Below are 10,351 nucleotides of genomic sequence, written 5' to 3' on the forward strand. Positions count from 1 at the left end.
TATGGACGGCTCTGGTTTGAAGATAGCGCCTAGTTCTGAATATTTCAGTCGATTAATAAGCTGAATAGTGGTTTGGAAAAGATAACGTAACTAGACTCTCAAAGAAAGGAAGATTTCAGCATTCCGACGTTTACCAGTGGCACTGCGGTTTATTATTCGTGTTGTTTGACCTCTACTCCAGTTTTTGAGCGCTTTCATTAGGCGCTGACAGTGCGCAAGCATGAACAAAAGAAACAGGTTCTTTGCTTACCCTGTGGATGCTTTCACCATCGTGGAAGCCCAGCAATGTGTTGTTCCCCGCACACAACGGGATGGCTGTCGGTCTCTCCGCCGAGCTTTTTGAGAAACAGATTCTAGAATTGTGCATAAAACACAAAACAACGCAGCCAGACAGGCTGCGTTTACATGTTGCCTGAGCTCGCCGCTGTAGCTGCCCATGAAGGGTTGGCAGCGGGAAAGGTCACTCTAGCAGTTCGCAGTACTCCTGCCACAGGTCGGTTCATGTGACTGGCGTTATCTTTCCATGGACCTTGTCAACAATCCCTGCAGCAGCATTGTTGGATTGTCTTAGAGGTCTACCCTCGTCAGTTTTGTCATCTTACTGCAACAGGTCTCTTCATCGACAGTCAGACACTTTCGGAATGCTCTAACATACCCAATAATTCTGGATAAAAGCATTTTTAAGTGGGAAACCGTTTTGAACGCAGATTTTTCATATAAGGTAAGATTGCACTATAACAGTCTCTATACCAGCAGATCACCCGACGGCAGTCTTGTATTTTTCTTCTATTAACGTTTTTGCTAACATCAAAAGCTTTCCCCACTGGTTTTCTATGGCAGCCTTAACTGTTCGACGCGACCGATGGAAACACTTTGAAAGAAAGATTTTGATGCATACAAGAAGAGTGGACCATTGTAAGAGTATCTTACAATTTTTCAATTTTCTAGATTTTTGTCCCAGAGTGTTGGACATGAATACTCTTTCGGAACGAGAGAGAGCGAGAAAAACGACCTTGTTGCTACGGAGCATTAAGCGAACTACCGCGCCGTAGTCACCAAGGCCAGCTGGTCTGTCAGCTGGTCCGAGGCTAGCCAGGCACCATGCTGTGGGAGAGGGGTGCTGAAGATAGAAAAAATTTAACAGTTCCTGCCCGCCAGCAAACACGTGCCTGCATGCATAGAGTTTCAAACGGTTACCAAAGGTGAAAGTTGGAGGTATGATAGTGGACACCCCGCAGAAAACCTGCAAGTACTCACATCGTATTTTGTTTGGCACGTCTGACAGGAAACGAGGATTCGGCTTCAGACCTGAAATATTTCAAGAAAACGTCCATCTCTTGTGGTTGGAAAATGCGCTTCATTTCAAACACTCGCTTCCATGAACTATGTCGAAGAAACGAGAAACGCAGTTTTTAAATTACTTTGGTCGATATATGCACAGTACAGAGCGCAGCTTTTGTTTTTTTCTTCTTTTGAACAAACGTTTTCTACTCTTTGAATGTCCATGATTCTTCTTTGTGTGCTTTGACTGGAAGTAGCCTGAATCATGGAACATATCTGTTTTTAAAGTGTAGTCCACATTTCACGCTGAACACTAGCTTAGCCGTAGGCTGCAAAACCACGTTCGTGTAACTGCTTCAATTGCCTTTGACTCAGTGGATACCTCAACAGTCCTGCAGGCATTGCGGAATCAGGGTGTAGAAGAGTGTTATGTGAATATACAACGATTGCACAGCTACCATAGTTCTCCATAAAGTCAGCAACAAAATTTAAATAAGAAAGAGTGCCAGGCAGGAAGACGCGAGCTCACCAGTGCTATTCACCGCCTTCTTACAGGAGGTAAATCTGTGATTCACTGATGACATTGTGTTGAAAAGTCACTCAGGAGATGAACTGCAAACCATGATCAATGAGTTAGGCAGGCAAAGCAGAATGGTGGGTCTAAAAATTGACATGCAGGAAACCAAACCAAAGTAGTGTTCAACAGTCTCGCAAGAGAACAGCAGTTCACAATTGGTAGCGAGGCGCTCGAAGTAGTAAGAGAATATGTCTATTTAGGGCAGGCAGTGACCGCTGATGCATATCATGAGAGGGAAATAACTAGAAAAATAACAACGGGGTGGAGCGCATATGGCAAGTTTTCTCAGGTCACGAATGGCAGTTCACTAATATCCTTCAAAAGAAAAGTATGCAGCAGCTGTATCTTACGGGTACTCACCTACGAGGCAGAAACGTTGAGGCTAACGAAAAAGGGTTCAGCTTATGTTAAGGACAACGCAGCGGGCAATGGAAAGAAAAATGGTAGGCGTAACGTTCATACAACGGAAGAGGGCAAAGTGGGTGAGGGAACAAACGCGGTTTAGTGACATCCTAGTCGAAATCGATAGGAAGAAACGGGCTTGGGTAGGGCATGCACTGCGAAGGAAATATAACCGCTAATCCTTAAAGGTGACGGAGAGGATTCTAAGAGGAGGCAAGAGTAGCGGGGGGCGGCAGAAAGTTAGGTGGGCGGATGAGATTAACAAGTTTGCGGGGATACGGTGGCCGCAGCTGACAAAGGACAGGGTTAATTGCAGAGACAGGGCGAGGCCTTTGCCCTGCAGTGGGCGTAGTCAGACTGCTGCTGATGACTCTCTTTTGCTGAAGTGCTCAGTAAGCAAGGGCTGTTCTCATTTCAAATGCCCAAAAGAAATCGCGATGGATATTTATTCATGTGTTAGGATTTCTACACGGAGTTCAAGATCTTGACGCCGAAAAAAGCGTTATTCAAATGCCCAAGCATTTTTCTAACCTTTAGAGTGATTCCTGCTAGCAAGTTCTTCGTTATGCAACCATATACTCGTGCATTCATGATCCGTCAAGCAACTTTAGGTCTTGTGTTTCAGACGCTCTGTGCTCAGAAATGATATAATTCGAGCTCTGTTATAATAAACCTGACTGCAGCGCGGGTTGTGTTCGTTGGATTCGATGTTCGTAGCAAGTGGACTTCCAATGTTACAGCCAAAAATAGGCAGTCAGTAGAAGTCTGCTATGTGCGTCTCTGTATTTAAACTATACCACATTACGGCGCTTTCCAAGGTCTCCAGAGCCGTCACATGCCACAGTGCCTATCTGCCTCCAAGGTGAAAACCGCTCCGACTGGGTACATATTGAGCTATGACAAAGCGAACGTGATAGCCATGCATTTGTTTTCTAACACAGTAATCCTGTCAGGTAATGTGAGCGTACGGCTAATTAAGACAACAGGCATTCTTTTCCCCTTGTGTTTCCGCCGCAAAACTGGTCCAACACAGTAGTCGCTGACATCTGTCTTCAACACAAACTGCTTCTTCAAGTCGCGGAGGAGCAAACAAGGGGTATTCCTGGCGTCTATCAGCTGCACTGCTGAAGGCATCGTGGAAATACAGCATAATTTTATTTGATATGAGATGGGGTTCACAGTAAAGCGGTAACGAGAGTGGTATTGTTAATGTGCTGACCAGTTCCGAAGCGCGGTCGGCCGCGGCGACGTTGCGAAACCGGCTAGGGTTAGCGGCGACCAGGCCACTGCCAGAATAAAAGCGCAGTGTCGCCGCCCGGCACGTTTGCAGGCGGTTGCGTTGCAGAAAGCTCATCACTTGTACAGGGCATGCTGTCGTTGCTTGAATGCAGCAGGGTGTCTTTCTGATCTCATGGGTGTTCTTTCTTGTGAGATACACCGAGCCAAGCAGCGCTGAGGCCCTGTTGCGCTGTGACAAGGTGTCATCTGTGGGCGGATCTTCCCGCCCAAAGCCCTTTTGTTTCGGCACGTGCAATTGGCCGCCTATGCCAAGGCCTCGAAAGTTTGCGTAACAATGGCCCCGCAAGTACGGCGTGAAATGTGAATGGCACTGCCTGGACCCACACGCGACTTGATCTCGGCCGGTTGAGGTCAGATATACTCCCTAGAAGAACTCCTGCTTTGCGCTTGTGTACTCAAAGCCGCTTTCCTCTGGGTGTGAGCACCCGGAACGCGGAATCTGTCATCGAATTGAAGGCCGGCTGGCAGCGTCTCCATCGCGCCGCACTTTTGACAAGTGCTGGAAGCCAGACTTGCCCTTGCATTATGTGCCCACCGAGCGCCCTCTTATTGTCCTCGAGTTGTTGGAGGAGCTCCTTTGTAGAGTGATTTCACGTGCACGTAGTCTGGAAAGGAGGCGGACTCCACGTGCATCGGCTGACTGGAGTCTGTCGTCTATGCTGCGGCTTGGATGACGCTTCACACCGAACCGAGCTGATATGCGAACGTAAAGACTTCAGTTACCTGTCTCCTAGAGCAGCCACGCACCTAGCGTCATCACTGACTGTGCCGCCCTCCGAAACCGCGGACTTCGCACAGTTCTCCCTCCTCGGTGGCATATTTTCCCCAACACGAAGCAAGCAGGAATAGACAGAAAGACGCAAGCTTACGCGGCTAACATCTATCTGTCCCTCGTCAGTAATCTGGTTGCAAATATTAACGCAATCCTTGGTGACAAACATACCAGTGAAACATGTCCCTACGAAACATCGTCAAACAAAAATTTACAAGCAGGAAATTACCAGATCTTTAAGGAAGCACCACCAAACCCCAAAACAAAATCTACAGGGCTGTACATGACTGCGAAGCAAACGTCCTGGCGGCTCTGGGTGCTAGGCCTATTCTCAATATGGCGTCGCCATGTCACGTACGAAGAACGATTGCCGAGCGCCTGGCTGCAGTAGATGGTGGACATAGAAATCGTTCACAGAGGGTAATTAAAGCTCCAGTAGAGCTCCATTTTTGAGAGCGATTCCTCTGCTCGAGGCCACACAGATACAGGCTGACAGCGCTTGTTCAAACAAGAGGGATTTACTAGCTTACATGCAGGAAACTCTCTGTCCATGGCGGGATGTGAGTCAGAAACTGTTGTGGCGTGGATAGTGTAGAGGTCAGAGAGCGAGGCGAATGAGCACACGCCGACTCACTCTGATCAGTTCTTCCCGCCATCGCCAAGAAGGAGGGTGTCTCTTGGGGACGAGTTGCACACGAAAGGAATAGGGGGCGCGGGATTCGAATGCCTGTTAGACGGGGGCCCCACGACCCCTGCCCTACATTCTCTATCGATTCATTCTTTTTTACGATGTTGTGCCACCCTTAAATACTTCATTCTCGGAGTATATTGTTTGATGAACAATTTTAACGTGAAAGCTTAAAGGCTTCCGTTGTGCAGAAAATGTGTCGTCGTCGGCGTCGTGAGCGAAAAATAGGTTGGCCCAGGTGGCCACCCGCCGGAGAAGAATTTAGGTGGGCCACTTGGGTCACGTGACCTTGTGGCGTCATCACAGCCTGCCCACCGGATTGCGAGCCACTTGACCACCGACCGTCGCAGGTGGCTATTAAATTTATGATTGATAGCAAGAGGTTGCTCGGGAAGAGCAACTTGGGTCGCAGAAGCGCCACCGGTGCCAGCGCCTACCGTCGCAGGGCGGTGGCGCATCCTTCAACAGCTGCACCACTGCGCAAGCAGTGGTGTAAGGACTGCCAGGGACCTGTGAATGCGAAATTGAAAATGACCAGTTTCGCATATATGGGCAATAAATCATTAACGCTATCACGTCATACCCTTAAGGCGGAACCAAGTGTCTGCTCCATTTTTTGTTCATACTGATTGAACGCATATCTCACTTTGTTACTGATTGCCCTCACCGATGACATTGAATTGAACCGTGGTCCAAAAACAGATTCAGCCGCATTGCTTGCATGCATTTTATCCGCAATAACAAGTATCAAACTCCTTAAGAATACTATACTGTCCCAAATTGCAGTAATAGGAACCGCTCAGAAATAGAAAGTCTGGTCAGTCGTCTTTCACACCGCGTTGACGGGCTTGAAAAATTCGTGGAAACTCATCAATCCGAGGAACGCAGTTCTAGTTCGGCGCTAACCATGCTATGGGAAGCAATATTCAGAAATCAAGGGCAACGAATTATGGCAACACTGAACATTGTCTCTGGCTGTCTAATGTGAACTATAGTTATCAAGGATGTCAAGGGCTAAAGTTCGGTGTAACCTGAGTCATGTATCGACGCGTGTTGCTCTTAGAAGCTACGTCCAACTATCGAAAGGGCTGAAAGAGAGCGTGCCCAAATAATGGACCGCTTTCTTGTAACGAAGAATCGCCCCGTTTTTGCGAAACTGCTCAATTGCAAAACAAACTCTACAGTCTTCTCTGCTGGGCCTAAGAAGAAAGACATGCCGCATTCAGTGAACAGAGATTAGTAGTCCGCGAGTGTTAGATTAGTAGAGTGTCCTCGAGGGCTAGTTGATTCATTTCAATAAAAGGTAGGAATGCGAAAATAAGACACGACAGTAGACATAGAAACGAAAGTGACACCACAGACGTAGACGTCTAGCTATTTACTGAGTGAAAGCACATGATATATATAAGCGCGAAACCGAGGCACGCAACCACCTTTGTCAATTTGGGCAAGTAGTGGTATGAGATGGTGCAAAGTAAATCGTATTTTTCTTTCATCGGGCCAAGAATTAAAACCCAAGAAACATAATCGCATCACTGGGGGAGGCCAGATAAAACAAGTCGGCAATCAGACATCATGTTTCTAAGAGCTTCATGCCAAAACAAATTAAAAAATAAAGAATCGAAAGTAACAATCAACGCGTATAATGGAGGGGGGGAGGGAAATAAATTTTCAGGCCTGAACAGTTTACAGCCAACCATGGTACATGAAACACATAAAAAATGTGGCCTTCTAAAAAAAAAGCGATTTCTTTCGATGAAAGTGAAATAGATGGAGTGCTGAGACAGTTTCTCCAGTTTTTATAATGTGAGAATCTTCGAAGACCTCCCTTTCGGTTTGTCTTTCGATCGGAACAAGAAAGTGGTGTTATTAAAGACCAGAAAGCAAGGCACTTATTTCTTACCTTTAATTTTGCCTCCAAAATTCTTGAAATCTTGTGTCAGGTGACCTCCAGACTTGTCCTCCAATGTAAGTTTGTGTTCATTAAAAGTTGAAACATCTTGCAGACTGACCAACGTAACACAGCTGCCACACGTGACGGGAATTTTGTACAGAACAACTGAATCGCTGTTCATGAACTTTTTCACGTGATTCGTGGTACACTGCGGCCTACCTTTTGTTTTAGTTTAGTGTTAGATTAGCCCGTGGGAAGCTCTTTCAAGGAGCACTTTTTTGCACTCTTTCAAGATGCCGTTTCAAGATGCGCTTCGATAAGGTTACCATTGGAAACAGTGCATTTAGGTTGAAAAATCTGATTCTGAGCAAGAACTCAAAGCAAAGCGGTTACCGCGAACACTCCGCTAACACTTTCAGGCCGTAAGAGCCGGTTAAAACTCCTTTTCGTGCGCCTCCGTATTGAACAACGCTTGTCATGCATATTGTCACCGACAAACGCAGCAGGAAGCGTGAAGCACAGCCGTGTTCTAGGACGAGGCTCGCCGAACCGCCAAGCTCATTCAAGACAAAGAAGACGCTCGGCCATGCGCTGGGAGACAAGGTTCGGCTACCAGGTGGCGCCGGCAGAGTGTCAGCAGTGTGGCAATATGTAAACGTCCGCAGTGTCGTTTCCGAGAGGGGAACTGTGGAAGCTATCTTAAGAGATAATCATACCGATTCTACAGTATTTACTCAAACATGGCCCACTGCATACGTATGAAATGAACTGCTTTGGGACATATAGTCATTCACCATTTACCTTGACAGTTCATATGGACTGTCATGATCAAATTCTATGGGTTAACATTGTGGCATCTTCTACTAACGATCTACAGAAGGCCCTGCTCGAAATGAATTGTCGCTTTCGTGTGCTTTTTGGTGGTTTTAAGTTTCCCGATATTAAGTACGTCAGCTTATTTGTATCCTGCCGTCTGTCTGAGTGATACACTAACTTTGTTTAAAATTTTAAACTTTATCCAATCGATCAACCTGAAAACTGGAAATAACAACGCATTTGGTTTGGTTTTTTACATGATGCATAGGTGATGTAGTCAATTTCATGTGTTGGTGGTCTGAGTGAACAAGGAATGCTGTTATCAAACTTAACCTTCTCCTCCTGGCTTGTCCGACAGTCTCCACTAAAGCCTCCTGAGCAGTTGTCCTCTCTAAAAAAATGGTAAACGATTTAATAGAATTAGTCCAAATACGAATTAGGTGCGTTTGCGCTTCGTTCTTCACTTCAGTTTCAATTCGAGGATAGATTTAGGACGGAAAGGCGACAGCCGTGTGTTCTGAATCCATATTGCGCACGGATGGAGACCGGCGAAGACGACGACATTAAAGGGACAACGCAAGTGACTGGCAGTTAAGCACGCGGCATATTCGGATGCGGCATTGACGTAGTGGTCATTTCAATGGCCGTCAAAGCTGATCTGTTCGTGCCGCCACTGGTTCGAAACCTAATCGCGATAATAGAGTATTTTGCGAAAAAGTGTTTTGCATAGTTGGCCGTAAAGCATGCTGGCAGCTTGCCCACAGCCCGGTGGGCCACCTTCCAGAGGCTTCGGGCAGACAAATATTGGCGAAATTTACGATTGAGAGTTTTAGTGCTAGCGCACTAAAATTGATTCTGTGGTGCTTTCTGTGTATACGTTGAGTTTTCCTGCAGCAAAAGACAAAGTTATTAAAGAAAATTCGATACAAAAATCTTACTGACAGTTGACGCAAACTCTTGATAACCCTTACCGAAAAGGACGGGCTGCACCCGTTTGAAAGGAACGACGTTGCAGTGTAGCCGCAAAGACGCGGGCCAAAAATTCAGTGTCGATGCATGAATTTTGAATCCCATAGCTGCCGGTGATCATGGTCTCTGCATTTAGATTTTTTGGGGGGGGGGGGGGCCTTTTCTAGCTCATAACATCTCTGTTTTCGGTGGCAGTGGTCTGTATATTTAGATCTCGGTGCCCTATTGATAGAGGACAGACTTCTATTTGTCCTCACTCTCTGTTTAAATGCATACGTGACAATAACAGCGATGACCTCTCGTATAAACGAAGACGCATTAATTTTAGCATTCCTTTCGCAAATCCTCCAACCATAAACGATGAACAAAACTGGCTGTTATACAAACGAATTTTTTTTTTGGTCTAAATCAGAACTACAAATCTCTCGTTTCCATTCGTGGCGATACAGGCAAATCATGTACTCTAACGCTCTGAGAAAACTATCACGCTAGAAAAAACGCATTTTTCGTGCCTCCAGGGCAACGCAGTCTGGTGTTAAACGAGAAAAATATTTTTCTTGCTAAAGATAATATGCAAGTCGTTTGAGACGCTCGAAGAAAAAGTTTCATCACTGCTGGACTTACTACGGATCTTCCGTAATAATCCGAAAATATTTTTTGAATGTGCTTACTCTTGCGAGTTGTAAATTTCATAACAGTTTTCTATTTAATCCTGATGGCTGTCCCTTGATCTTCCCATCTTTTTTTACTTGGCAGCTTGCTCTAAACTCACCCTACTTTCCTTTTGATAAACTTTTTTCAGATGCCCCTCATTCATATCATTCATATTAGTCTTGAAAGCATCGTAAAACTCATCGACAACCTAACTCTGTCAAGCGGGGTCGATCCTGTCAATATCTCTGTATGGATACTTCTGTGTAATAAAATTAATTCGAGACTTTCCTTATAGATCATGTTTACCCAGTCCCAAGTTCACAGTTCGCTCCCCAGTGTTCAAATCGGGAAGCCGCTTCGATACATCCAGTCTGCGCCCAGTTTCATTAACTGGCATAGCCGGAAATATCATGGAACGCATCATTTCCTAATTTAAGTCATTATTTAGTATTTATTAAGTCACAAGCCATCTAGATAATAACTAATTTTTCTCGCAGCGCAGCGTGCTTACACACGGTACACAAGCAATTACAAGGGATGAAGGCACGGGGCGACATAAAGATCAGTGACCAATGCCTACGTTCGTCCCCGAGAGTCATATTGGTTACTGAACATAATCGAATCTGTGACTTCATCTCGATTCACTGCTTATTCAACATGTGGCGCGCGCATGCGTCATCGTAATACCTGTAGCTTTCTACCGTTCTACGTACCCTGACTGAGCATCTTTTCAAGCATGCTTTAGCATTAACCTTGTTGTTGACGTCGGACTGTAAACAAGGATGTCTTCCGAGCAGAGAAGTCACTTTCATTATTGGTTCGTGATAAGCGGCTGTGTTTTATTTTTAACCACGTTGGTGCTGACCAGATCAACTTTTATCAAGTCCTCGATTCAAGCGACGTTATCTGTCCCACTCGTGTACGCAAAGTTTTGCGCGAAGATTATTTAAAAACCACTCAGCTACAGGGGTTAATGGGGTTTACGCTTTGAACACAAAA

This window comes from Amblyomma mixtum, chromosome 5 (assembly GCF_055824585.1).
Source record: "Amblyomma mixtum isolate Tamu chromosome 5, ASM5582458v1, whole genome shotgun sequence".
NCBI classification, from domain to species: Eukaryota; Metazoa; Arthropoda; class Arachnida; order Ixodida; family Ixodidae; genus Amblyomma; species Amblyomma mixtum.